This window comes from Hippopotamus amphibius, chromosome 3 (genome assembly GCF_030028045.1).
Source record: "Hippopotamus amphibius kiboko isolate mHipAmp2 chromosome 3, mHipAmp2.hap2, whole genome shotgun sequence".
NCBI lineage: Eukaryota > Metazoa > Chordata > Mammalia > Artiodactyla > Hippopotamidae > Hippopotamus > Hippopotamus amphibius.
In genome coordinates, this window is record NC_080188.1 from 85,406,171 (window position 1) to 85,421,033 (window position 14,863).

Below are 14,863 nucleotides of genomic sequence, written 5' to 3' on the forward strand. Positions count from 1 at the left end.
GGAACTAAATGCACTACATTGTTTCTGGGATAAAATGATAGTTAAAAATAAAATTGAGCTAATACAACATTTTTTCTAATTAATATGAAAGAGAGAGAGAAGAGAGGAGAGATTCCATTTAATATTTGAGGTTAAAACAAATCCTCATGACATATCTCAAGTATGTATAGTATCGAGTTTGGAGATAGATGGGGAGAGAATAATAGAACAGTATTCTACTGAGCATCAACAGTTAAAACAATAGAAATGAAGGAAAGGAGAGTGGGAAATATGACTGGATAAAACTAAAAGGAGAATAAATGAAAGAAAAGTCAAGGAGTGGTTGAGCAAATATGAAATTGATAACTGGAGTTCTTTCTAGAGCATGATGGAAATGAAAAAGGAAACTAGGGAGAAACAAGAATGGACATTTGGATTTCATAACAATGCACATAGAAGGGGAAAGGAATTCCAGTGAAATGAGTCTGTTTCCATTTTCCATGCTGTGGAAATTACTTTTATTTCTGCCCCAGATGTCAGGAACACTTATGCTCCATTAAGTGTCCCAGGCAGCTCTCATCAGATTTTATAACTTTTTCATTCTTAATTTTCCTCTCTAATTGGAGAAAGTGTTTTAACTTCTACATTAATAAACTGTGTAGAAAACTTGCAACTGAATTCTCGTCTCTTTCTTGTAAAAGGCTAAGAAACGAATGCATTGAGCTTTGGACAAAGTAAACACTCCTCTTTCTGTTTATTTAATATTAGAAACTCGTTGCTTTTTTCTTTTTGTAATGCATAAAGAGTAGGCTTGCATGGGATATGTATGTATATAGATTCTATTTAAACATATATACTTATTTATGTACAAAAAAAGAAAAAGAGTGCAGTTGCAAAGAGTGTGTCTCTCTGTGTTCCTGAGTGTGTATAAATATACAATCTGGAAGGTTCTGGTGATGATAAGAATAGGTTCTTTCATTCGGTAAAGCTTAATGTGACACTTTCTAAGGATGGCACACTTCACAGTAGCATATATGCACATAAACAGCTTGCAGTTAAGCCTTGTCTAAACCAAGCTTTAGCGTTGAGACTTTCCAATCTAGAAAAATAAATGCAAAGAAATCTAGGGCCATAAACACATTGAATTCTCTCAACTTTCCCTTGAGGAATATACACAAAAATAATCTCATCCTGGAGGTGGAAAAGATGAGCCAGGATGATCTTAAGGAACTCTCAAGTTTCTCTCAAGGATCTAACATAAATCTGAAAGCACATACCAAAAACAAACCCACTAAATTCCTGGATTCAATGTAGCCCTAACTGCTAGAACCATTTCTGATTTAGGTCAAAGGAATTAATCCAGTGCTGTGATCTGGGACTAAACACACTTGGAGCTAATTTGATGCCCGCTTTGTATGCTAGTTCTGATAACATTTCCAGGACTAAACCTCCTGGAATTTTCAGGAACCTACTTTGCCGTCTTTAGGTGCACTCAAAGACTGAAGTTTTTGCCTTGGACCCCAGCCCCATGTCTGGGTCCCTGCTTCCAGCCGTGAGACCTCCTGCCAGCATTTTCCATATTAGCCCCTGTGGCTCTGCTCTTTACACTGGGGGAGACATGCTGCTGTGTCCCTTTGTACCCCCAGTGATCGACTGCCTGCCTGGTTAAAGCCTTCTGTCTACCACCCTAGGCCACCATAGCATTGGTTTCAGAGCTTCAGGCCCAGGACCCAGACCCTGCTTTACACTCAGCTGTGCTATGGGTTTCTGCTTTCTCATGGGTCCCACCTCATCTGGCACTACCTTTTCTGCTTACCCAGTATCTCTTCGTGTTGATGGAAATTATAACGGAAATAAAACTATATTCATTTTTTGATTTTACATTCAATTCTACAGATTTAGAATTCGTGATCATTAGAATAGTGGCTAGCCTAAACTTTAATACCATATTAATTAAGAAAAAAATCTGCTAAACAAAATATTGAGACATCAGGTAAAATACTTAAATTTTGTGAGAGAATGAACTTTCCAAACACATTCAAGCTCTTTTCAACTATTTACATGAAATACTAATGTGTTCCTTGGGAATCTCATGCATTCAACAAAACACTTCCTCTGAAAAATACTTTTCAAATTAAATCCACTTACTTCATTGATTAATAAGATTTTATGTCTTTTAAAATTGTTCAGAGATATTTTTATTGATTCTTCACATAGTTAAAATTAGCAAGAGTTTGCTGAAATCAAAACTGTTAATCATGCTAACATTTATAGATTTGTGAGTTTATAGAAGCACATGTAATAGAAAATCTGTAGGAATTAAAGCCTCAATTTGGTATAACTGCCAAAGAGAAGGAGAATTTTTTTTCTTTGCTCCTTTGGAAACCTGTAATACCTGAACAATGTTAAAATATGTTTGACCTAAATTGTGAGGATCAGAATATGGCCAATTTAAAATTCAGCTCTCTTTGGAGAAATGTCTATTTAGGTCTTCTGCCCATTTGTGGATTGGGTTATTTGCTTTTTTGGTATGAAGCTGCATGAGCTGCTTGTATATTTTGGAGGTTAATCCTTTGTCCGTTGTTTCATAGGCAATTATTTTTTCCCATTCTGAGGGTTGCCTTTTAGTCTTGTTTATGGTTTCTTTTGCTGTGCAAAAGCTTTTAAGTTTCATGAGGTCCCATTCGTTTATTCTTGATTTTATTTCCATGATTCTAGGAGGTGGGTCAAAAAGAATCTTGCTTTGATGGATGTCAAAGAGTGTTCTGCCTATGTTTTCCTCTAGGAGTTTGATAGTGTCTGGCCTTACATGTAGGTCTTTAATCCATTTGGAGTTTATTTTTGTGTATGGTGTTAGGAAGTGTCAACAAACACATGAAAAGATGCTCAACATCACTAATCATCAGAGAAATGCAAGTCAAAGCCACAATGAGGTATCACCTCACACCAATCAGAATGGCCATCATCACAAAATCTGGAAACCACAAATGTTGGAGAGGGTGTGGAGAAAAGGGAACTCTCCTGCACTGTTGGTGGGACTGTAAGTTGGTACAGCCACTATGGAAAACAATTTGGAGGTTCCTTAAAAAACTACAAATAGAACTACCATATGATCCAGTAATCCCACTCCTGGGCATATACCCAAAGAAAACCATAATCCCAAAAGAAACTTGTACCATAATGTTTATTGCAGCACTCTTTACAATAGCCAGGACATGGAAGCAACCTAAATGCCCATCAACAAATGAATGGATACAGAAGATGTGGCATATATATACAATGGAATATTACTCAGCTATAAAAAGGGATGAGATGGAGCTATATGTAATGAGGTGGATAGAACTACAATCTGTCATACGTAGTGAAGTAAGTCAGAAAGAGAAAGACAAATATTGTATGCTAACTCACATATACGGAATCTAAAAATGGTACTGATGAACTCAGTGACAAGAACAAGGAAGCAGATACAGAGAATGGACTGGAGAACTCGAGGTATGGGAGGGGGCGGGGGGTGAAGGGGAAACTGAGACGAAGGGAGAGAGTAGCACAGACATATATATACTACCAACTGTAAAATAGTCAGTGGGAAGTTGTTGCATAACAAAGGGAGTCCAACTCGAGGATGGAAGATGCCTTAGAGGACTGGGGCAGGGAGGGTGGGGGGGACTCGAGGGGGGGGCGTCAAGGAAGGGAGGGAATACGGGGATATGTGTATAAAAACAGTTGATTGAACCTGGTGTACCCCCCAAAAAAAATTTAAAAAAAATAAATAAATAAATAAAAATAAAATAAAATAAAATTCAGCTCTCTTTTTTTCATATTCTTCCTGGGCATTATTTCCCTGGATTTGAGACTTCGCATTAACAGTGAATGGATGCAGAGGGGGAAAGGAACCCAAGGAGCCAGAAATGTGTGAAAGAGGCAGCATTTGAACCATTGATCTCATTTGGATCTCTCAGTAACTCCCTGTGTGTCATAGGTCAGGCCCCTCAGAAGGACTGAGTCTTGTGAAGGACCCAGAACTATTAAGAGGGAAGGAACTAGCATACCTTGAGTTCCTGCTATGTGCCAGGTGCTTTACAGATAGAACATTTATTGAGGTGGCTAGACTCAGTGCTGTACAATGAGGAAATAGCTTCAGTGCTGTTCTCAAAACTGCCCTTCAGATGAGCTCTGTTGGTTTTCTCCTCTCTGACAGATAATCTTGCATAAATACCAAAGCTTTGGGGTCACTCATATCTCATTTTCCAGTATTAAAAATCTGATGAATATTGAAGTTTCAATCTGTCATCAGATTCAAATCTTCTGCTCTCCCTGCTCTTAGAATCCCCAGGTGGGGGAGGGTAGAGAAGGTCTGTTTCTAAAGTATTCTCCCAGGTTCTCCACCCCCAACTCTCACCATCAGGGGTCATGGAAAACTCACCTTTTGCCCACTACCCTCTTGGAAAGGATCTTTTGTGCCTGAATCTGTCTATAAAGGGTCCTGGAGTACAATTTTTCCTTATAAGTTTTATTAATGAGAGTAAAATGTCTCATCTTGAATTATATTGGAGTACATTCAACTTTATTTTTTAAATAAGGTGCAACACGTTTCATTAAATTGCCTGAGGTCACAGCAAGTGATATTCCTAGGACTTGAAATCATGTATTTGGAATCCAGAGTCCAAGCTCTTCTCATTGCTCTATAAAGCTTCTCTGTGAGTATAAACACAAACAAATAAAAAAAATTTCACACTTTTAATTTAGTGTTTTCTCTCATCCAAGTTTGAGTTATTAGATCAACACCTTTAGAATAAATAATACCATTAAGTTATAACAAAAAATTGATTTATATTTTGTCTATTAAAGAGAATCTAATAAATATTAAATAATAAAGGTGAAATAAATTGATGTATATGATTTTCTCTAAATAAGGGTAATATTTTTAAATAAAAACTGATTTGCTAGAGAAGATCAGAATATGGATTGCGGGCTTTTAAAGATTTGAATGTTTGGACATGTTGAGGGCAATCTAGTAATTCTCAAACAAAAATAAAAACCTGTGATAATTCCTGGATGGAATACTGGTTACTGAGGTGTTCTCATAGCGGTTCAGAGATGTTAGAACATCACATGCACATGCTCATGTTTGAAGAACCTGAAGAGTGGCGGGGAGGTAGGGAAAAAAGGGTGGAAGCAGAGGTGGCTTAGTGGTTTGACTATTGCCAATTCATGCCCTTTTCATAAAACCTCCAAGATTTTATTTTAGTTTCTTGTCTGACATAAAATGAGACACTATATTACCTGTGAGGGAGTTGTTACAAGTAAAAGTGAAGGGTGAATCAGTGCTTTTCCAAATCATTTCCTCTGGATTGTTTGAAATCAGAGGAAAGATAGTTAAAATCTTAAAAAAAACAAAGAAAATACTGAAGAAAATTCTATGTTCAGAAGATTGCTCCTTAACGGTATGTAGGTTAAGCAAGTGGCTTTCTAGCCCCTCACTTCTCCACTGTTTTCCTCAGTCTCACCCTTTTTGGTCCAACATTGAAAGCTGCTTCAGAGGCAAATAATAAGTGGTGAGGGTGAAGGTGGTACTAATCTATTAAATTATCCTGACCTGTTTTAGAGTTTGGGCCGTGAGTAACGTCCCAATCTACGTGCTCACTTTCCTGTAGTATTTACCTAGGTATAATATTTATGTTAGAAGTGTTTCTTACAGGGTCAATTTTCCCTTGGCTAGCTAAGAGGAAATCAATGGCTATGTGATTATTTGTGACAACACTGTATCAATGAAAATTCAATTAACTATCAAATTAAGAAGAAAAAAAGGGACTATTATTGGAGCCAAACTGAGGATTATAACCTGGAAAGCAGATTCTCAGAAAGCTCTGAGAAATGTTCCACCTGGTAGAAGTTGAAGGAATAGTCATAAACACTTTTGAGACAAAAGATCATACGTCAAAATGACATACTGATATTTTACATAAAGTTCCCCAAGGGGACGTAGTCCAGGTAAACACACACAAAACAAACAGCAAGTCACCATGATCTCCTACAGAGCTGGGAAAGAACACTGTTCTTTTAAGAAGTGACACTGCTAGCATCAGAAGAAAGAAAAAACATTGATCTTTGCGGTTAAGCGGGCACGCCCATCTTTGAGGAGCTCTGGGTTAATGTAATGTGTGTGGCAGGTGAACACTGCACATCAGGGAGACAGAAGACCCAAACGAACACAGAGAGAGCATTTTATGTTTAATTTTTTCTTGCCCTGGCTTAAAATATAAATTTTATTTCAGCAACTGGATAATAAATTTAACCTGGTTTGTGGGGCTTCCAGAGCAGAAAGTATTATTATAAGAAGTACCTGAAAGGGGCACAGATACTATTGGGAACATGCATAGTGTTTATATCAACAGTAGTGAACCAATCATTGTTCCTTTCACGTAAACAGATTTTTTGGCTGGAAAGTCTCTGAAGAGCACAGACAGATGATTGTAGCTACAATGGCTCCAATATTAGTTCCCATTCTTGGTGTGACAGGTTTTGTTGACAGGGTTGTGATGACCTGAGAGGAATCATTTGGTTGATGTGGAGTCAAGGTCCACTTTTGACGAGGCTGAAGTTTGGAATGCATTATGTGATTGAAATTTAAGAACCAGACGGAGCCTATAAGATGAAATCTACCTTCTGAATTGTTAAAAGGAATAGCTCTTACATTTTTCTGTCAGCAGAATCAGATGGAGGAAGGCGAGTCTAGCCGTGAATTAAATTCAGAATTGTAGCTGTATTCGTCAAGGTTCTCCAGAGAAACAGAACCAATAGGATATGAAAGGAGATTTGTTATGAGGAATTGGGTCATGCACTTACGGAGACTGAGGGGGTCCATGCATGAGCTGCCGACCCAGGAGGTCAGTTCAGTCCGAGCCTGAAGGCCTGAGAACCAGCGAGGCCAATAGTGTAAATCTCAGCCTGAGGGCAGGAGAAGATGAGATGAGATGTCCCAGCTCAGCAGCAATGAGGCAGGAAAAAGGGGCAAATGCCTCCTTCCTCTGTATTTTTGTTCTATTCAGGCCCTTAAGAGATTAGATGATGTCCACCCACATTGAGGAGGGCAATTTACTTTATGGAGCTCACCAACTCAAATGCTAATCTCATCTAGAAACACCCTCACAGATGACACACAGAAGTAAAGTTTCACCAGATACCTGGGCATCCCCTGATCCAGTCAAGTTGATACGTGAAATTAACTACCACAGTAACTAAAAGACAAATAAGCAAGAGAGTTTGTTTTTCCTTAAGGGGCAGAAGACCTTAGGGAATAAAAAAAAAAATAACAGAATATAAATAATGGAGAGTATGCTGAAAAACATTTATTCAGTTAACAGAGAGTATCAAAGTACAATAATAATAACCAAGACTAGAAGTAAGCAAAGAAAATATGTACCAGGGAATCAAGAAATCATGTCCTGTTGCCGTGGACAGAAACAGTCTATGTCAGCAGTAATCGACTTGATCAGAGAGTCTTGGGAGGATACTGTTCACCCCCGTAGCTGTCAGTTTACAGACTACTGATGGACTGGACATCCAGTGCTATGGAGGAAATGGTGTATGTCTTCTTAATTAAGAAACGAGAATCTGATGATCATCTTGGAGTTTTGCTGCTGTATCAGTTGCTAACAATACATCATAATGTTCTTTCTGTCATGGTTCAAGGACAGAGTTCTCTGATACCTTTCCCTGAAGACCAGCTTTTCAGGCTTCAGATCCTTCAAGGGTTGTGCAGGCGACTGTTCTGATAACAGAGCTTGAATCTGTTGTTAATAAAGCTGGATATGAGCCCTTTGTATTATTTAATCATATCGGTTTGCAATAGTTAGAATCTGACATTGGAAATGAAATTCCCAAACACATGGAAAGGCTTGTTATTAACTTGAGAGGGGACAATGTGTGGGTCCTGGAGGGAGTTGGTCTTGTTCCAGTCAAGTCTAAAAGCCCTGGTCAAGTCTAAAATCCTTGAAATTTCAAGGATTTCTTAGAGCTTTGCTCATAATAATTTTAGGATTCTATTGGTTCTACTTTTCCTGATGATTGTGGATGAAAAATATAATGGAGTTTCTGAATAAAAGGTGAACATTTACAGAGTTGTCTAGTAGCAATGCCAGTGAAATGTGTGCCTATGTCAATGGAGAGGTAACTGAATTTCCTGACCTCCACCACACCCCGATCAGGAAAATAAAGTCAAGTTATTATTATTATTATTATTATTATTATTATTATTATTATTAATAGAAGAAGGAGGAGGACTATTACCACTTTTAGGACCATAGCTCTCTGGCCAGGAAAGCCCTTGATTCACCCTAAGAAAAAGTAAATAATAACTAGAACAAAATGATAGCTCATTGCTTGGGGCATTTGTGTAAAACCCATTTGGGGATGTTCAAAGGGGCTTCAAGACTTTACCTCCTTTTCATTTCCTACTTTTACAGTTCTGTAAGGATCATGCCATTGGCAGGTACGACATGTGTTAGAGATATCCTCAGCAGTACCCTTATTAAAATCAGGTACCAATGTTATTTTCAAATTGTTGCCAATTTATCTCCACCACTGTGGGTGATGTATAAAGCATGTTTGCTTAACTCTACTTGAAATCTTGTGGTTCAAGAGATCTCGAGTGCCAAAGTTATCCCAATGAACTCTGCATCTTAATCTCTTCCACATGTTTTTCTCTGCATCATTGGTTTGTCTCTGACAGTCAACATAACCTCTGTAAATCCTTTCCTCAAGTGCTTACAGGCACAAGTACCCGGGGAAATGGTGCTTATTGATCATCGTGGCCACCTGCTGTGTTTAGTTTTATTTGGGAGGAAGCCCCTGACAGATTATAGCTGGTTTTTGGCCAAGAACCAGAGACATGAGATTGTACAAGCACCACAGAAAAGTTCTCATGTTGCTTGCTGGATGTGAAACTATGCCTCCTCCAGGCTGAGCACCTGCTTCCTTTGGGGTTTCTTAATCCAGAAGAAATCTATTGGCCCCTAGGTCATATGGTCATGGGCAAAAATTAAATTTTAATTTACATACACGTTTTGTTAGGGTGGTCAATAAAATACTTTGAATCATGATAATATGTTATCTTGAGATAAAATTATCTGGAATTAAAGGAATGTAGTCCCTGACACCGTGGGGCTCACCCCCACCTGCCAAAGGCTGGTCCCCAGCTTTGCAGTCCCCCTCACTTCCCGCGCTATCCAGTAGTGGCCCAGTCCCGGCCTCCTCTCTCCCTCCCTTCTCCCTAATTCCCCTTCCACACACTGCCATCATGTTGAAGCCTCAGCCACCACAACAGACCTCCCAGCACCAGCAGCTGCCACCCCTCCGCGCCCCCCTTGGGGGCACCAGACACCCCAACGGCAGCCATCAGCAGCACCAGGACACAAAGCACAGGAAAGGGACCTCCACAGTCACTGGCGTTTGAAGATGTTTACAACAATTCCAGATTGCTGCATTTCCTTACAGCGGTTGTGGGCTTCACTTGTGACGTAAAGGTGAAGAATGGTGCCACCTATGAAGGTATCTTCAAGACACTGAACTCAAAGTTTGAACTGGCAGTAGAAGTTGTGCAGCAGAACACATCGGAGCCAGCAGGTGGCCCTCGTCGAGAAGACATTGTGGACACCATGGTGTTTAAGCCAAGTGATGTCATGTTTGCCCACTTCCAAAATGTTGACTTCAATTATGCTATTAAAGGCAAGTTCACTGACTCAGCCATTGCCATGAACTTAAAGGTGAATGGGGAGCACAGAGAGAAGATGCTTCAGGGCTGGGAGGGGGGCAACAGCAACAGTGATGATATGACCTGGAGTCTCACATGTCCAATGGATGGGACCCCAATGAAATGTTCAAGTTCAATGAGGAGAACTACAGTGTAAAGGTCACTCATGACCTTTCTTACATGGTGCCCTTGGAGACGGCCAACTCAGAAGAATTTTTTCAGCAGTTGCTGCGTGCAGCCCAGTTGGCTTGAGAGATTGAATTGAGCCCCCAGTACTGCCTGCTGGTCGCTGTGCAGAACAATGAAGGGCACATCAAGGAGGAGAAGCACCGTGCAGTTCAGTGACAGGGTTCAAGGTGAGAGAGCCCCAGCTTGGCGTCTAGGGAGGGAAAGTATATCCCTCTACCCCAACAAGTTTGGGAATGTCCTCAGGGAAGAGTTCGATGTAACAGTTCTCGGGGCGGCCGGCCTGGCCTTAGGTCTTTGCCACCTCGTGGCTCTCACATCTTGCCAATAGCAGCCCTGGCCCAGGTTCTGAGACACGCAGCATCAATGGAGGCCCTTGCCGCATGTCCCCTAAAGGCACAGTGGCCTCTCAGAGGTGCCAAGACGCTGCCTTCCCCAAGCAGCAGTCCTTATGGAGAAGCTTCTTTTCTACCTCCTCCTGCAGTGGTCCAGAGGTACCCGCCTCGTTCTCCCAAGTCAGCCTTCCCTGTCCCAATCTCAGTTTCTTGTCCTGAGCCTCCCATGTGTTCAGTGGTACTGACATCTTCAGCTTCCATCCCCATGACATGATCAGTTGGGGATCTTGCAGTAGGCTTCATTTCCCCAGCTTTGCCAAAGATCTCACTGGCCCCGAGAGATGTAAAAGAACTCTTGGCCAAGGAACCTGGGAGAACGCTGGAGTCCCAGGAGCTGTGCTGGATAGTGGGGAAAGTCCCTGACCTTCAGAAAGAACAGAAACGCTTTCAGCTGGAAGAACTGAGAAAGTTTGGGGCCCAGTTTAAACTTCTTCCCAGTAGCCCCCCTGAGACCACCCTGGATCCTTTTCCTCCCTGGATCCTGGAGAAGGAGGTTGATGGTCTTTTAGTCTCAGAGTCCATGGAGTCCCCTATTTCCTCCAAGACACAATCTGTAACCAATAAGGAGGATAAACTACCCCTGCCACCGGCAGGAAGCACCGAGGGGCCGAATCAGCCCCCACCACCTTGCCCGAGCCTAACCAGCAGCCCCCCAGTGGGCCTCATCAAGGGAGATGACAAGGATGAGGGCCCTGCTGCTGAACAAGTGAAGAAGTCAATCCCACTTCAATCCAATGCCAAGGAGTTCAATCCCACTAAGCCCCTGCTGACTGTGAATAAATCCACCAGTACTCCAACGTCTCCTGGACCCCGGGCTCATTCAAGTCCCTCTATTCCTCTATCAGACAGCAGATTGGAATGGGCTATAAAGCCCCCAGTATATTTCCCACATACCTCAGATCCACACGGGACCATCTGCTCAGGCACCTCAGATGTATCCACATCCTGTGTCCAAATCAGTGCCTGGACAGCAGGGCAAGTCCCGGGAGCAAAAGGCTCCCTGCCCCCCAGCACTCAGACCAACACCAGCCAGCTTGAGCCCCTTCGATGATGCAGGCCGCGGCCGCCGCTGGCCCACCTCTGGTGGCTGCCACACTTTGTTCTTCCTCCATCCCCTACAACCCACAGCAGTTCCCAGGGCAGCCCTCCAAGATGCAGCCCATGGCCTGCTACCCCCTGCGGCCGGTGTTTGCCCCCAGGCTTCAAAGCCACTCACACGTGCTGATGTCGGGGAGCCATCTCCAGGCCACTGCGTCATCCTCCACCCCTCAGTAGGCGTCTGCAGAGCACCCCCAAGCCCTTTATGCCACTGCTCACCAGTCCTATCCACACTGTGCCATGTCGCTCCACACCCGCCAGCCTCAGGCGGTCACCACACCAACTGGGAGCCAAACGCAGTCCCAGCATTTGGCCCCCAGTCCCGTCCAGTACCTGGCGGGACAGGCCCCACACCTGGGCAGTGGACAGCCACAGCAGAACTTGTGGGAGCCTGCCTGACAGGCACACTGCCTTCTCTGCCACGGGGACATTCTGCCCTGTCCCTTCAGAGCAGCTTCCCCCAACCAGCCACTGTGTATGCCCTCCATGCCCACCAGCAGCTACCCCATGGCTTCCCCAACACGGCCCACGTCCAAACTGGAATGACAGCAGCCCCGCCCCCTCACCCTGGGGCTCCCCACCCGCCCCAGGTGATGCCGCTGCACCCACCCCAGAGCCACGCCCACCCCCAAGGCGCGGTGGCCCAGAGTGGGGTGCCTGCGCTCTCAGCTTCCACGCCCTCACCCTAACCCTACATCGGACACCCCCAAGGTGAGCTGCCTGGCCAGGCACCTGGGTTTCCAGGGGGAGCTGATGATAGGTTCGAGAGTTCTTTAGCTGGGGGAATTTGGCTGTTGGACTGTAGGTGGTGCAGGATGCAGGGGTTCTGGGTGGGGAGTGAGGGGTCTTGGCGGCAGGGCTGTCCCACAGGGCGCCTGCCAACCTGCACCTGTCTGTGAAGTATGTAGGGTGGGCAGAAGCCACAGTCGCGGCCACCACGGGCTTGCTACTGGCTCTGTCCTTTGCTTCCCTCCGTCCTCGCTCAGTTGCGATCCAGCAGCCCTTCCCCACTGCCTCCCAAGCTCTCGGTGACCCCGATTGTCTCTTGACTTAGCCAAGGCAAGGTCAGCACGGCAGACGGGCCCAGGCTGGGGTGTGGGGGGCTGAGCCGGGCACATGAGGAGGGGCTCTGACTCGCTGGGAAAGGGCGATTGATCTGTGCTTCTGACAGCCCCACGAGACACCTTGAGGAACACACCCAACCTGCCAACACGCCCCCCACACCCCACACTGGACGGCACTGGATGAAGGGACAGCCGCTTGGGTTCTAATGCTCCTGCTTTCTCCTCTTTCCCCTCCAACCAGTTCAGTCTCCTCCCTCCCAGCTTCTCCACTACCCACCCCACCCCCACCCCCATCCCCCCAGTCCCGGGGAACTGATATTGTCCTGGCCGCGACCTCCATGAGTGGAGGGAAGAGTGATCTACATATCTTCCCTCCGGAAACTGGGACCAGCCTCAGCCCCCAATCCCCCTCTCTCTGCCCCCCACCCCTGGAGCTGGGGAATTCCTGCCAAGCGCCTCGAATGTGAAGGGCCTCAAAGTGGGCGGGGCCAGAGTCTAGCGGGGGTGGGGGCTTCGTGCTCTGCCCCTGCCCATCCCTTCCCCATCTTGCCCTCCCATCCTCTCATCTTTCCATGCTTTGAAGATCTTTTCTTTTCTTATTATATTCTATTATTTATATATAAATATATAGAAGATCTTTTATTTTCTATTATTTATAGCCTCTCCTGTTCTTTCTTCCCCATTAAATTCATAATAAAAATATGAGGTCAACTTTATTTAAATTCATAACGTTTAAATTCATAAACATATTTAAATATTTAAATTCATAATAAAATTTTTGAGGTCAACTTTCCAATGGGTGAAGCAATACTCTTCTTCAAAATTCTTTTAGTGTGTTTGAGGCTAAAAACTTTGAAGACTTCAAAATCTACAGCACTGACTCAGTGCTGGTTCTGCATTAGAATCGCTTGGGGGCATTTAAAAAACACTGATGACTGGATACCTTGATTGTTTTAGGGTGGGTCCTGGACGAGCAATCAGTACGGAGGACCACAGATGTAGAAGCAGCCCTAGTGCAGCTGATACTGCTCCTCGAGGCTTCATTCAAAGATATGGTCTCCTTTAGCCACTGAAGCCTCTGCCAGGGCTGGTATGGAAGCACATTGCTGCCTGCTCCTCAACATATTTAGCAAATACTATTAATCAAAAGTAAGATGAAATTGTTATATACTAGAATTTTATCTAGCTAAATGTGTGTTTTGAAAATGAAAATATTGAAGACAAATAGACTAAGATGTTAGGAGTGATAAAATTAACTTGGGATTGCAGAAAAAGTTTTCTGTTTCTTCACACTTTTCTATTTTTTATGGTAAATATGTATGATTTTTTTCTAATCAGAAAAAAGAGTATACTCCAAAGACAAATTGGGAGTGTTCCCCTTAAAAATAAACTTGCTGCTTTTAATTCCACCCCCAAAGCCCAGTCACAGGAGTAAATCACATTATCAAAACTGCTGCTTTTGATTGATGTGTCTATGAGTCCACATGCTCCTGCATTATTCAAGTATGTTAAATGGATACAATTAAGGGTTTTTAGATGTCCTTTCTTCTGACTTCACTGTGATCATAACTTGATTTACCAATTATGGAAAAAAATAAGAAAAAGGAAAAAAAAAGAGTGTAATAGTTACCACTTGTGAGCATAAGCTCATGCATTTATCAAGTTATTATTATTCATTATGATTATCTCAAAAGAAAAAATTCTACGTCACCTTTATCCCCATGTTTTTCTATCAATAAACTTATTTTCATTTCACTTAATTGCAAAAGGCTGTTTCTTCAAAGGATGAATTTGCTATGCTCGTTATTCATGAAGGCAGCATTTCTATGGAGACCCACACACAGGACATGGAGGTCAGGAAGATAAGGCTGTTTTCCTTGGAATGACCTTTCTCCATGTGGTACTTTAAAGATACATTGAATTTCGTTTGCTCAAACACAATATAAAGTAGTTTCTTTGAAAATCAAGCACTCTGAAAATAAATCAAAATGCCTGTTTGGCGCCTTGATCTTAGATCAATCTGGCTAAATTTCTGATTTTTCATGGAAGTAAATTAACTTTATAATATATTATAATATATGTGTGTAACACACACACAATGTGACACTGTGATTAAAGGCTGGTAACTTCCTTTGGTCACAAACCAGGGGTTCAGAAAGTTCCTCTGAGGGGGCTACTACTTTGAATATATAATCTATGTCCTTAATGCGCTTTATTTTCTAGTTCCCTAAATTCCTGTTTTTTTGTGACCCTATGACTCTGTACACGTTGCTCTCTGGAGCTGCAGGGAGAGGGTGAATGGGGTGAGCATGTGGTTTTGAGTCATACAGACCTGGGTTGAAACATTTTTATAGCTTATTAATTGAATAGCGCTAGGAAAGTTATTTACG

At 42.9% G+C, this 14,863-nt stretch overlaps 1 pseudogene; it reads left to right on the forward strand.

Annotated features, from left to right (window-relative positions):
• Positions 1–6,815: 6,815 nt before the first annotated feature.
• LOC130848482 (ataxin-2-like protein) lies at positions 6,816–12,463 on the forward strand (annotated as a pseudogene).
• The last annotated feature ends 2,400 nt before the right edge of the window (positions 12,464–14,863 follow it).